General features: G+C 41.8%; 1 pseudogene; it reads left to right on the top strand.

Annotated features, from left to right (window-relative positions):
• Positions 1–8,016: 8,016 nt before the first annotated feature.
• On the top strand, positions 8,017–13,877 carry LOC147337344 (TBC1 domain family member 2A-like; annotated as a pseudogene).
• The last annotated feature ends 671 nt before the right edge of the window (positions 13,878–14,548 follow it).

Raw genomic sequence — 14,548 nt, 5'->3', positions numbered from 1 at the left:
GTGAGGCTGGGGAAGAATGTCTTGGACTCCCGGACCATCAGCACGAGCTCCCCTCAGGGCTGTGTTCTTTCTTCTATGCCCTTCTCCCTGTACACCAACTGCCGCACCTCCAACCACCAGTCTGTCAAATTAATTAAGCTTGCAGATGACACCACCATTATTGGACTCCTCTCAGACGGGGATAAGTCTGCCTACAGGATGGAGGCTGAACATCTGGTGTCCTGATGCAGCCGCAACAACCAGGTGCTGAATAAGTGTTATTTTCATTTACCACTGGCCCAAGTACATTTTTATTGGCTTGTGAACAAAGCTGTAGTTTTTGTATTTTTAAATATTAACGCAATTTAATTGAGACATTATTTATATTATTTCACTTTCAATGTGAAAAATGCTGTAAAAACGTTGAAAATAATGGTCACCCCTGTTCGCTGCAATGTAAAATAGTACAACTGCTGTCAGCCTTCATTAAGTTGCATCATTTAAACATTTGCATATTTTTATTCAACTTCTGCAGGATGCTTTGATGAAAGACTCCCTTTTCCCAAGTAGAGGCTTTACTAGAGGTCACAGGAACAGCGCTGCTGTTTTGGATGCGGAAAAATGTTGTCTTTCACTCTACCTGAGCTCAGTGTTTCAGTAAGGGCTCCGCCTCATTGTAGCTGACGCTGAAATGTTTGTGTGGGTTGCCATGACAACACCAGAAGTGCATCTGAGATCGTGTCCAAATTCATGGGCTGCATCCTCCTGAGGACTCGGTGTTCTGACAAAACGTCTTACTTTGGCAAAATGTCCTACCGTAAGTAGTTCATGCGTTCTCGGCGGCTCTAGTGACCCTCGAACTCTCGGCTAGCTATCGAGGTGGTGGATAACATACGTCTCCCCCACAAGAGCACGAACCTACAACTTTTCTACTACTGGTTTTACAAGGCGTACACGGTAAAAACATTATGCTGTTATTTGTTAAGCACTTGTGCACCTTGTGAAAAGAAATAAGTGGCTGAGATGGATGTCATATGTGCTATTGATATTATTTTACTGGTTTCTAGTTTTCACGGTGCTCCATGATTGTGAGAGGAATAAAAAAGAATTGTGGACATCAGTACGAAGCATGGATTCTTTTGACCAGAGTAGATACACTGGTCCCTTGAATATACTAATCTTTTTGAGGTGGGTGACTGTTCCTGTGTATTTACAGAAACAATGGTTGTGATAACCTCAGCTGTTTCAGAGGGTGACTGTTCGTTGCTTTGCGCACTTTTAAATCTGTATACAATGGTTTGTTCCCTTTTTGTGTTCTGAGGTTTAAACAAAGATGTACTAGATGTATTATACCGGTCCCTCGAATCTACAAATCTTTTAGATGTGGATGACTGTTCATTTTCATCTGTGTTTACAGAAACACTGGGTGTTGGAACCTCATTAGTTTCTTTTTGGCTTACAGACTCTGGAGCTGTACAAGAGGAATAAAGAGCTGCAATGCTTTTGTGAACCTGACCTGGGAAGGGAGAGAAATATATTTTTGTTTTGTTTTTGTTTGTCTTCTTGTTTTATTTGATTCCTTGTGGGATTTGGATCCAACAAGTAAAGTATGCATATTATGCACACACACAAACACACATGCAGCTATTACCATTTCTTGTATTCTTGAATAAAGACATTGATCTGACACATTTAAAATGCAGCCAATTGTTTTTATTGTTATATTATTAAGAAAAAAGAAAAGGTGGGGGTGGGGGGATGTAAAGAAGAGCTTAAAGGAAAGGGCTAGAGGAGAGAAAACCCCAACAATTAGCAGGGCATTTTTTTACTTGGACAAATTGTTAATAAAGTTTCCATATCTGTAACAATGATGACAGTATAATTGTTTATAAACAATTATATTGACAATTATATGTGTCCAGTATGTTGGCTCATTTTCTTTTACTTTTTGCATTTGAAAATAAAAGTTGGGCTGATTTTGACACCATTACAAGAAGTGTTGTTAATGATTCTTTTTGAATTAAAATCAGGTTACCACAAATTGTTTTTTAATTTAATTTCATTTGAAATGTTTGTCAGTGGGTAAACAATTCGTAATGCAAAGTCAGAAACATCGAGTTATTCTTGTACTGCATGCTTGCAATAAATAAGTTGTCCTAACAGTCAGTCAAAGGAGCTTGGAAAGAAAAGCGTCTGGACTTCTTTGAGTTGAAGTGACTGATATATATATTTTTTGTCTGTTTGTTTTGTTGGTTTTTGTTTTTTGCCCTTTATCACCATTCCTCTTCCCTGCTGTTTTTCTTTCCCTCTTTCTTTCTCCCCTTTCTTTCCCCCAGTCATGTCTGTCCTATGTGTAGCAAGTGAAAATAAAATAAACAATAAAAACAAAGGTGAATCAAATAGACCAATACGGCAAGGCCGGGATGGTCCATTTGGTAAAGTAAATCCGTTAGTTATATTTAACATAATGTTAAATGGCAACATTCTGTTTACAATGTTACCATTTCACATTATGTTAAATGGTAACATTCTGTTTACAATGTTACCATTTCACATTGTGTTAAATGGTAACATTCTGTTTACAATGTTACCATTTTACATTATGTTAAATGGTAACATTCTGTTTACAATGTTACCATTTCACATTATGTTAAATGGTAACATTCTGTTTACAATGTTACCATTTTACATTGTGTTAAATGGTAACATTCTGTTTACAATGTTACCATTTTACATTGTGTTAAATGGTAACATTCTGTTTACAATGTTACCATTTTACATTGTGTTAAATGGTAACATTCTGTTTACAATGTTACCATTTCACATTGTGTTAAATGGTAACATTCTGTTTACAATGTTACCATTTTACATTATGTTAAATTGTAACATTATGTTTACGATGTTACCATTTTACATTATGTTAAATTGTCAGTAGGCCTGGTACCGGAACCGGTACTGGACCCCCTTTTACTTTCAGCCATCAGAAGAGGGTACACTGTGGTCATAACAATACTCAGACTGTAGCATTTAAAGGTCCCAAAGTGTACCAGGACAATATCCCCCGCACGATTACACCAGCAGCCTGAATTGTGAATGTGAGGGAGGATGGATCCATGCTTTCATGTTGTTCACTCCAGGCTGATATAAAAATGATATAACTAATACTACTTCTACTAATAATGACAATAACAACAAAATAATAATAATAATGTCAAAAATACCAGTAATAATAATAACAATAACAACATAAACAACAACATTACTACTACTAATAATAAAGATTAACAAATGTATTAAAAAATTAATAATGATAATAATAATAATAAAACTGATCATAACAGTAACAATATCAATCATAACAACAAGAGTACTAACAACAATAATAACAATAACAATGAAGGTGTTGCTGCAGATCTGAGTCCCGACTCTGCTGCCTTTCTAGTGCGGCAAAGAAAGTAAGAAATAGAAAAAGAAAAACACAAATAAACTGAGTGTGAGGGTTTTTCTACAAGTTACACTGAATATTTGCACAGACATGCTGACTGTTTGCTGGGAGACGTCACCTGTCTTTTATAGAATAGCAGGTAAGCTGTTCTCTGCCGCTGCTCACACACAGACTCACACGTGGTCTGGCAGACCAACTCGTCATCGTACGTGAGCCGGCTGTCTGTGACGTCGTCTCTTCCGCTCATCTGGTGAACGCCGTCACAGACGTAATGTCCTGAGAGGAGAAGGCGCACTTATTAACGTCTCATAAACTTTCAAAGCTGACCTGCATTCAGCACATGTAAAGTTTCCAGCCCAAGTCACACTACCTAGAGTTGGCTGACGGCACCAAGTGCACTGGAGTTGCAGAGCAAAGAGGGGAGGCAGAGTTTTGCTTGATGGACAGCAGGGGGCAGTGCCACAAAACAACCTTGAAACAGGCACTGTACATCCCATCGTATCCACAAGACATCTTCTCTGTGAAAGCAGCTACCTCAAATGGAGCAACTATGATCTTCAAGCAAGGAAAAGACACCCTGCGACACAAAGACGGTACAAGGTTCCCAATATATGAGTACAACAGACTGTACTACCTACAAACAGTAAACACTGAAGGTAAAGACCAGTGTAAGGGTTGCTATGACATGCAAACATGGCATGAAATTCTTGGTCACTGTAATTATGATGACATTCAGAAATTACAGGGGGTTGTTGATGGTATGGCAATCAAAGGAAAAACAGACAAATCTGTCTTGCATTTCAGAATCAGAATCAGAAACTTCATTGTCATGAGAACAACGAAATTAAGAATGGTCCCCGATCATTGCATCATCCCTAGCAATATCAAAATATAAATAAAACAATAAAATTCAATAAATAAAATAGAATACTTAAAATACTAATAAGATATAACAGTAAAACATTCACATACATTCCCACACACATGCTTCAGACTAGGGCTGGGCGATATGACCCAAAATTCATATCTCGATATTTTTTAGCTGGATGGCGATATAAGATATATCTCGATTTTTTTTTTAAAGCCATAAGTTAAGAACAAAAAGAGAGTTCTTAGTCACACTGTGTCCCAGATGTCACACGGGCACTTTTATTTACATACAGTGTAGATGTACATGAAGAAATTACTCAAAAATAAATTATCAGCATTTATTAAATAATCATGGTCCATAAATAAAAGAAAACAATGTTGGTTTTGTGCATAACAAAAAGCTTACAATTGTGCAGTCAAAATGTAAACTAATAGACGCTGAGCATAATAACAAAGAGACAGATTTCACAGCTGCACCACGTCTCTGAACAGGTGCCGTTTGTGGTCCTTATACACACACAGTACGTATCACTCCGCGAGGCTCCTCCTCGGTAGCCGTAATCCTCCGACAATCCATCAAGTGGTGCAGCTCCGTAGCTTAGCAAAGTCATATTAAAACATTTTTTGACAGATTGCCGAGCGCTGTGTACCACATAAAATCGGTTCGCGGTCAGTAAGCACAACCAGAATTCATACATAAGGCGCACTGTCGATTTTTGAGAAAATGAAAGGATTTTAGGCCGTGCAGCCCCTCCTGGCTGCATGTCGTTAGCGCGGTTAGCTCGCTAACACGTTGACGCCGTCCAGCCCCACGCACGGTAACTCGCTAACGGAGATTTTCCGCTTTCATCTTGTCATTGCCTGCAGGTGAAGCTATGGGGGAGGGGGAGTTGTGTTCAGTGAAGGAGAGGTGAGGCCGAGTAACGTTGCGTAGAGACAAAAGTGGACGAAAGAGAGGCAAACCTGCGGCTCCACAAGTATAATTATAACGTAACATAGACTATATCGATATAAACGATATTGCCACATCTTATATCTCGTATGAAAATATATCGATATTTTTAAAAAACTCGATATATTGCCCAGCCCTACTTCAGACCGTGCATAGATTAACACAAGAGTGGCGTGATGGACATTTTTTTGTAGTATTCAGATGTGTTATTGCAGTTGGATAACAGCTGTGTTTGAGTCTATTAGTCCTTGCTCTGATTGCCCTGTACCGTCTGCCTGAGGGCAACAGTTCGAACAGGGAGTGGCCAGGATGTGAGGTGTCTTTTATGATGTTTTGGGCCTTTTTAAAACAGTGGGCGTTGTGTAGAACTTCCAGTGTGGGGAGAGGGCAGCCAGTGATCTTTTGGGCGGTGTTAATGATCCCTTGGAGTGCTTTCCTCTGAGCCCCTGTGCAGCTAGTGTACCAGATGCATATGCAGTAAGTTAGAACACTCTCAATGGTGGCTCTGTAGAAGGACACCAGCAGTCTCTGTGTGATGTTATTCCTCCTGAGAATTCTCAGGAAGTACAGTCTCTGTTGGGCCTTTTTCAGCAGCTCGGAGGTGTTCACACTCCAGGAAAGGTTCTCCTCTATATTGACTCCCAGGAAGCGGAAGCTTGCCACCCTTTCTACACAGTCCCCATTTATGAATAGTGGTTGGATCTCTGCCTTTTTCCTTCTGAAGTCTATTATGAGTTCTTTGGTTTTTGAAGTGTTGAGGAGGAGGTTATTGGCCTTACACCATGACGTCAGCTGCTCCACCTCGTCTCTGTACGTAGACTCGTCTCCCTTGGAAATGAGCCCCACCACTGTGGTGTCATCTGCAAATTTCACAAAGATGTTGCTGTGGTGGCGAGGAGTGCAGTCGTGTGTGTAGAGAGAGTAGAGCAGTGGACTGAGCACACAGCCCTGGGGTGAGCCAGTGCTGAGACTCAGGGCTGAGGATGTGTGATGGCCAACTCTGACTCTCTGTCTACGGCCCGAGAGGAAGCTATTGATCCACATGCAGGTGCTGTATGGAAGCCCCAGGTCTTGTAGCTTGGCCACCAGTTTGTGTGGAAGGATGTTGTTAAAAGCTGAGCAGTAATCCACGAAGAGCATCCGCACATAGCTACCATGCTCTTCCAGGTGAGTTAATGCAGCATGGAGTGCTGTGGCTACAGCGTCTTCCGTGGATCGGTTTGCTCTGTAGGCAAACTGGTGTGGATCCAGGCTGCGGGGCAGGGCTGCTGTGATGTGTCTGCGGACCAGCTTCTCAAAGCATTTCATTACCACTGGGGTGAGTGCCACCGGTCTGTAGTCATTCAGGCCGGTGATGTGGGGCTTCTTAGGCAAGGGGACTATGGTGGAGGACTTCAGGCAGAGTGGGACAGTCGCCTGTGCGAGGGATTTGTTGAAAATCCTGGTGAAGATCCCAGCCAGCTGTCCTGCACAATCCCTCAATATTCGACCTGGCACACCATCAGGACCCGCCGCCTTCCTCGGGTTAACAGCCTGCAGCATGCGCCTCACCTCGTGCTCTTCCAGGGTGAGGGTGGTGCTGCTATGGGTGGCGTGTTGCTGCTGTGGCTCCAATACCTCCGGTACCCTGGTCTCAAAGCGGGCAAAGAAGATATTCAGCTCCTCTGCCAGCTCCAGGTCACCGTCCGCAGCTCCGAGATTGATCTTATAGTTGGTTAGGTGCTGGATGCCTTGCCACACCTGCCGGCTGGTGAAGTGTGAAGTGTGCACACAGGGAAAGTTTGTTCAAACTAGAAACAGGGACCCTGATGCACGAGCCAAAACCGCCTTAGAGCTGGTACACACAGATCTAGCTGGTCCAGTAGACTCAGAGTCCAGAGATGGATATAGATTTGCACTATCATTCACTGATGACTATTCCAGTGCAGTGTTTGTGTATTTTCTGAAAAATAAGAGTGACACAGCAAAAGCAACACAGAAGTTTTTGGCTGATACAGCCCCGTATGGGCAAGTTAAATGTATCAGGTCTGACAATGGAACAGAGTTTATGGGAAATGAGTATCAGGCACTCCTTAGCAAAAATGGAATCAGGCATGAGACCTCAGCACCATACTCACCACACCAAAATGGTACTGCAGAACGCAATTGGCGTACTCTTTTTGATATGGCCAGGTGTATGTTTAAGCTGTTTAAGGTGTTTAAGCTGCTGCCGTCTGGCAGGAGGTTCAGGCTGCTGAGGTCCCGAACAAATAGACTCAAGGACAGCTTTTACAACAGGGCAATAGCCCTGATCAATGTAAATAGCTGACCTGACTGGATACCTCCCTGGACTTTTTAGGGGGAGGTAACAATGTTTAAAACGATAACAATAATATTTATATTTATAACAAGGTGCAATAATAATTAATGTGCAATAATAACAGTGTGCAATACACATACACTTATTCTTCTTTTTTATACTAAGTTAATATACTGTGTTGTGTTGTTTGTTACGTTGTGATGTGTCATATCGTGTCGTGTTGTGTTATATGTAGTGCCGACGTAGGACAGTTTTTTCCAATTTCATTGTACTACTGTACTATGTATGACTGTGCAATGACAATAAAGAGTTATCTTATCTTATCTTATGTTAATAGAGAAACAGTTACCTAAAGAGTTGTGGACTTACGCAGTGCAAACAGCAGCTGTAGTGAGGAATAGATGTTTTAACAGACGCACAGAACAGACACCATATTTAATGCTGACAGGAAGAAGGCCAAACCTTTCCAGGATGCAGACATTTGGGTCAGTGTGTTATGCCTACAGGCAGAACAAGAGAAAACTAGACTCAAGGTGTGAGAAAGGAATTTTTGTTGGATATGACAAGAACAGTCCAGCTTATATGGTCTACTACCCGGGCAGTGGGAAAGTACAGAAGCATAGACTGGTGAAGTTTGAGACTAAAACAAGAGTAGAGAGACAAACACAGACTGACAAGGTGCCAGATGATGAGGGTGACTTTGAGACACCAAACAGGTTCACCAAGACCAGAGAACAGACTGATGTGAGTACAGAACACACAGATACTCAGGAACAGATCCCAGTAAGCATGTCTGAGATGAGCAGCCAGTCACAGGAGAATGAACTCGACTGCGAGGCTGCAAGGTATCCTTCCAGAGTGAGAAAGAGGCCTGGGTATTTAAGTGAATATGTTACTGATAAGGAGGATTGTGATCAAGTACTTACAAACATGGATTATTGTTACAGAGCAATGTGTAACATTCCCCAAACATTCAAGGAAGCAATAACTTCATCTAACTCAGAGAAATGGGTCAGTGCAATGGATGAAGAGATGCAATCACTAAGAGAAAATGACACATTTACCTTAACCACTTTGCCTGAGGGTAAGAAGACAGTGGGGGGTAGATGGGTGTACGCAGTCAAAAACAATGTTGATGGATCTGAGAAGTACAAGGCACGTTATGTTGCTAAAGGATATAGTCAGAGGATAGGTGTGGATTATGAAGAAACCTTTTCCCCTACTGCTAACCTGACTAGTATCAGAGTGTTGATGCAAAAGGCAGCACAAGAAAACATGCTTTTACACCAGATGGATGTTAAAGCTGCCTATCTTCATGCACCAATAGATTGTGAGGTATTCATGGAACAACCTGAGGGTTATGAGGTAAAATCCGACACAAATGAAAAACTGGTGTGCAAGTTGAAAAAGTCGCTATATGGGCTAAAACAATCAGGCCGGAATTGGAACAAGTTGTTGCATGAATATCTGAGTGAGAACAACTTTGTGCAAAACCCCGCTGACCATTGTGTTTACACAAAAATGACAGAAAATAAGAAGGTGATTCTGATTGTATGGGTAGATGACCTGATCATTGCTGCTAGTGATGAAAGTGAACTAACTGTTGTGAAGAAAATGCTTGCAGCAAAATTCAAAATGAAGGATTTGGGTAAACTGAGACATTTCATTGGTATAGATTTTGACCAGAGTGATAACTGTGTAAAAATGTCACAAAAACAATATGTGGAAAAAATACTTGAAAGATTCAACATGCAGGATTGTAAAGAAAGACAGACACCTTGTGAGCAAAAACTGAACTATGCTGATGATGCAGAAAAGATGAGTGATGTCAAAAGGTACAGAGAGGCAGTTGGTAGTCTGATCTATTTGGCTACATGCACAAGACCGGACTTGAGTTTTATAGTCAGTAAACTTTCACAGTACTTTACTGAGCCAACTGAAGACAAATGGACTACAGTAAAACATGTACTGAGTAGGGCTGGGCCATATTATACCGTTCACGGTAATACCGGTATAATGTTAGGCAACAATAGGAAAATGAAATATCGCGATAGAATATGAGTAAAACGCGCATGCGCAGTGCCTTTGTTTTCATACGCACACGGCCGATTGTTGAGTGAAACAGATGAACCAGAATTGGTTTGTAAAAATGGTGCAACTTCAGTGATGTGGAACTGGTTTGGTGTTTGTCCGTCAGATACACGACAAAGCACATTTTTTTGCAGAACATGCAAGCGGCCGTCGTTATTGTCGTATTTGTCGGACTAAGATGCTCTTAAATCTGGGAGTAATCTGGGTCCTAAACTCCTTAATTCTTCAGTTCAAACGAACACTGCAGCATCACTGAGCGTTAAAAACTGTCTAAATTCTTTCATCTTTAATAAAACGATCAGCATTGCTGCTTTACCAGGTGTAACTATGAAGTTTAACTTCCAGGCATCCATTAAAACAAAATTTATTACATTTAACAGAGTTAGAAGTTAGCGGGAAGCTAGCGGAAGTTAGCTCGCTAGTTACCTAAGCATGATATTGCATGTTCTGACGGAGAGATTTCTGAAAAAAATCAAACGTACAGCTCTGCTATCACTTCCAACATAAATGAAGACAGGAAACTAAACAGCAGTGACGTTTGTAGGGTTACTGAAGTTGGGCTAGCTGGTATATAATGATGTGCTAGGTAATCGCTAGCGACACAGCTATGTTAGCATAACATAAACAGGGAAGCTGGAGGACGAACACTAACACTTTTCCACTTATAAAAGTTAACGTTAAGGTTCCTCATGGTTAGAGACAAATGCAATCGCATGGCAGGGTGCTGTAAACAGACCAAACTTCAGTCAGGAGAACAACTGAGATAATCCATCCACAATACGAGGTTAGTCATTAATATACTGCAACAACATGGGAATAGAGCAGCTGCCAGAGAATTCAACATTAATGAATCAATGGTACAGAAGTGGAGGAAGCAAGAAGAATGAGTTTAATAAAGTTTGATTTATCTGACTGCTTTGTTTCGCTTGATGTGCGTTATAATCCCGTGCACCTTATGGTCCGAAAAATACGTATTGCATACTGCAGTTTAATTTTGCAAAGCACCTCTTTTTAACTTCAGTGGATATTATATATGGTTATGCTCAGGATATGTCAGCCCATTTCTAATGGAAATGCCTTTTGGTTAAACTTTCAGCAAGGAATTTGTATTTGCACTGTTACATTTTTATAAAGCTTTAATGTACATAAAAACCAGCTTCTTATTTAAGTGAAAATAAATGGAAGGTTTTCTTTTTGCGCTAGTAATGTTGTGGAGTTGTATTTTGTCTCGCATCAATTATATCGTCAGTTATATCGTTATCGCAAATTTTCAAATATATATCGTGATAAATATTTTTGGCCATATCGCCCTGCTCTAGTACTGAGGTATCTGAAAGGGACAACCGAGAAAGAACTGTGTTACAGGAAATGTGACAACAAAGAACTGAGGTTGTGGGCATACAGCGATGCTGATTGGGCAGCTGATGTAACAGACAGACGGAGTACAACTGGTTATTGCATAAGCTTGTCTGTAGATGGTCCTTTAATCTCATGGAAAACCAAAAGACAACCTACTGTTGCATTATCTACCTGTGAAGCGGAGTACATGGCTTTAGCTGCGACCCTACAAGAAGTTTTGTACCTAATGCAACTGTTACAAGGTATTGATGGACAAAAATATGCACCGCCAAAAGTTCATGAAGATAATCAGGGTGCAATTGCGTTGGCGAAGAATCCTGTGACGAGACAGAGATGTAAACATGTTGACATAAAGTACAACTTTGTGAGATCAACTGTGAGTGCAGGAAAAATAACTCTGGATTATTGTTCAACAGAAGAGATGGTTGCAGATGTAATGACAAAGCCTGCAACAAAAGTTAAGCTGTTCAAGTTTGAGAAGTTTATGTTTGGGCATTAACATGGTATACGAACATGTATACAGTACTGAGGAAGAAACCTTTTGTTTGTTGTTTTTTTTGTTTACTTAAGAGCATCATAATATGAGAGCAAGTGGGGGTGTTGAAATAAGAAGAGAAAATGCTCTCAATTATGGAGACAGTCAAATGGTTTATTTATGTTTGATGTGTGCTTTACATTTGTGTGGCTGTTAATAAAGTTAGCGCGCTCTAGGGGGCGTATGCGTTCATCAAAAAATGGCCGAAGGCTGATGTGTGATTATTCCTCCCAAAATGTCGTTGATGAAGTTAGCTATGCACGTTAGATTTTACTGCGCATTTTCATACCTCTGCCAACAGAGTGCTTTATCCGCACCTGAGCACAGGTGGCTCCTCCTCCTTCCTGTTGGGAATGCTGGCGAGCACTCAGTAATCCTGTTCTGTTTCCAGCTGTGTGAGAAGAGTCGGACAGCTCCTAATCCTGCCTCCAGGCAGGTCCAGCTGGACCTTCACCGAACCCTGACGACCAATCAACACTTCTCCTCGCCGTCCAGCCCCGCCCTCCAGCCCCGCCCTCCAGCAGCTCCGCCGCATCCTTCTGGCCTTCTCCGGGCATAACCCTGCCATTGGCTACTGCCAGGTACTCAACAGGTCAGAACAAAAGTATAAATTTTATATCTGAGTTCTTATGTGGACCCGCCTTCCAGGCAGAACCTCACCTTCCATCAATGTCCACAGGTTAGCGGCCCTCGCTCTGCTGGTCCTCCAAAGTGACGAAGACGCCTTCTGGTGTCTGGTGGCAGTGGTGGAAGCCATCATGCCTCAGGACTACTACACCAAGAATCTGGTGGCCTCTCAGGTCAGCAGACACACTCACCTGCTTGCCTGCTGTGATCTGTTTTAGTGATCAGTGAGGCTGATCTCTGTGAGTCTTTGTGCTCAGGCGGACCAGCGCGTGCTGAAGGACTTCATGGCGGAGAAGCTTCCTCGCCTGGCATCTCACTTTGAGGATCACAACATTGACGTCTCTCTGGTCACCTTCAACTGGTTCCTGGTGGTTTTTGTGGAGAGTCTGCCCAGCGACATCCTGATGCCTCTGTGGGACGCCTTCCTGTATGAGGGTACCAAGGTACCATACACCCGAACACACCATGACAGAAATGCAGACAACACTTGAATGCACCACAGTAGTGTCCATGGAAACAAAAATGATTTTGTTTTCACCTTTAGATGTCTTTATTTACATTTTAGGAGTAATAAGACATTGTTTACTAAGCATGGGGAACTGTCATGTGACATGAAATAGGAGTGGGAAAGCAGATCATTCTAGTAACGACCTCACAGTCTACCACAAGCAGCGTAAATCCAGACGATGAGCGGGACAATGGCTTTGGGCTTGTTTCTGCAATGTGACAAATGCAGCACAGCTTTTACATCGTTTGTCTCAGGAAATAAAATCACAGTTCAGACACAGAAATATATACCACACAGGGATAAATGCTGACAACAGCTTCAGCCACGTAGATCCAACCCAAAAGTTTAATTTAAACTTAAAGCTCAACTACCAAGTAAGTTAATATTATCTGGCAACTGAGGAACCAAGTGGCTTATTGGAAATCGATCAGAGCTGTAATGAGTAAAGGGCCCAACTGCACCACAACTGAAAGAGTAATTTTATGACTCACCTCCTCAAAGTTTCCAATTAATTGTGTGGCGTGAGTGTCCTGTTATGAAATGCGTGTCTGTGCTGCAGGTGATCTTCAGATACACTCTGGCTCTGTTCAAATACAAAGAGGACGACATCCTGAAGATTCACGACAGCGTGGAGATCTACCAGTACCCACGCTTCTTCACAAAGACCGTCTCCAATGCCAGGTACGCACTCGCCTCCACCCGCCTTAATCTACGAGCTGTTACACTCTCAGAAGTGTAGCGGATGTAGCTGTTGAATCTTTGAGCTTCAAACCCTTTTTACTGAAATTTTGTGAGAAGTTTAAATTTCCCTGATCACAGTAACAACGATTTAAAGATTTTTAAGTATCTGCAGCTCTCGGATACATGTGGTCCAGTCAGTCCAGTATTTCCTGCTCAAACTGCAGTACCTGAAGTATCAAGCAGCATAAAACAGAAACACTCAAGCTGATCAGTTTCCAGTTCCTCTGTGTTGGTGATCGAGTCCTTTCCACCTGCGTGTGTCCATGCAGGAAGCTGACCAGCATCGCCTTCAACGACATGAACCCATTCCCCAGCCGGCTGCTGAGGAACCGGCGAGTGCTCCACCTGGAGCGCCTGCAGGCGGAGCTGCGTGAGCTGGAGGAGCAGCACAAGGAGTTCATCACCGAGAGCGTCGTACGGAAAGACAAAGAGCTCGACGTCATGGTGAGCGAGGACGACGAGGACCTCTGATCACACGGGACGCTTCAGCTGCTCACTTCGAGACGACGATGAGTTTTCCATGAGTTCAAGAGAATTTTACTAAACCGGCTGTTAACTGGTTTCCTTCACACCAAACACAGGATTGTGTCAGGTTCACCATCTCTACTAACACTACAAGGAAACAGACGCATACAGATTTAACTGCATCACATCTCTGAAACAAGCTTGCAGTAAACAAATGTGTACTGTGTTCACGTGTGTAATAAGTCAGGCTGCAGAAATGTGCAGATGTATTTCAGTGAATTCATTTGGATTAATATGTGATAGCTTATTTATTTCATTGCATCTTTTGCTTTATACCTAAAAATGCGTGACATTTCTAAATGTAGTCACATCCCTATGAAACATGGTTGATTATCAGCTGTAGTCACAGCTGGTGATAAAGTAATTAAAATGTCCAGCTATTCAAAAATAGGGCATTCTGCACAATGAGTACTTTTTGGTACTTGAAGTATATTTTGATGCTGATGCTTCAGGGCATTGTGCTGCATTGTCGAAGCTCTCTGGGCTTCCGGTTAGAACGACCTCACAGTGTTTTATTTTGATCTGGTGTAAAGTGCATTGTGCAGAAATGACAGCATGATAGTCACATGATAAAACTGACTTTTCTTTTTTTTTTTTATTTTACTGGGTGTGCATCT

The sequence above is a fragment of the Aulonocara sp. 'chitande type north' Nkhata Bay genome, linkage group LG2 (genome assembly GCF_057382095.1).
Source record: "Aulonocara sp. 'chitande type north' Nkhata Bay isolate Kocher_YH1m ecotype deep benthic linkage group LG2, A_spYH_male_GT1.1, whole genome shotgun sequence".
Taxonomy (NCBI): domain Eukaryota; kingdom Metazoa; phylum Chordata; class Actinopteri; order Cichliformes; family Cichlidae; genus Aulonocara; species Aulonocara sp. 'chitande type north' Nkhata Bay.
Note: the sequence above shows the minus strand (reverse complement) of the source record. Positions and strands in the feature narration are given on the sequence as shown.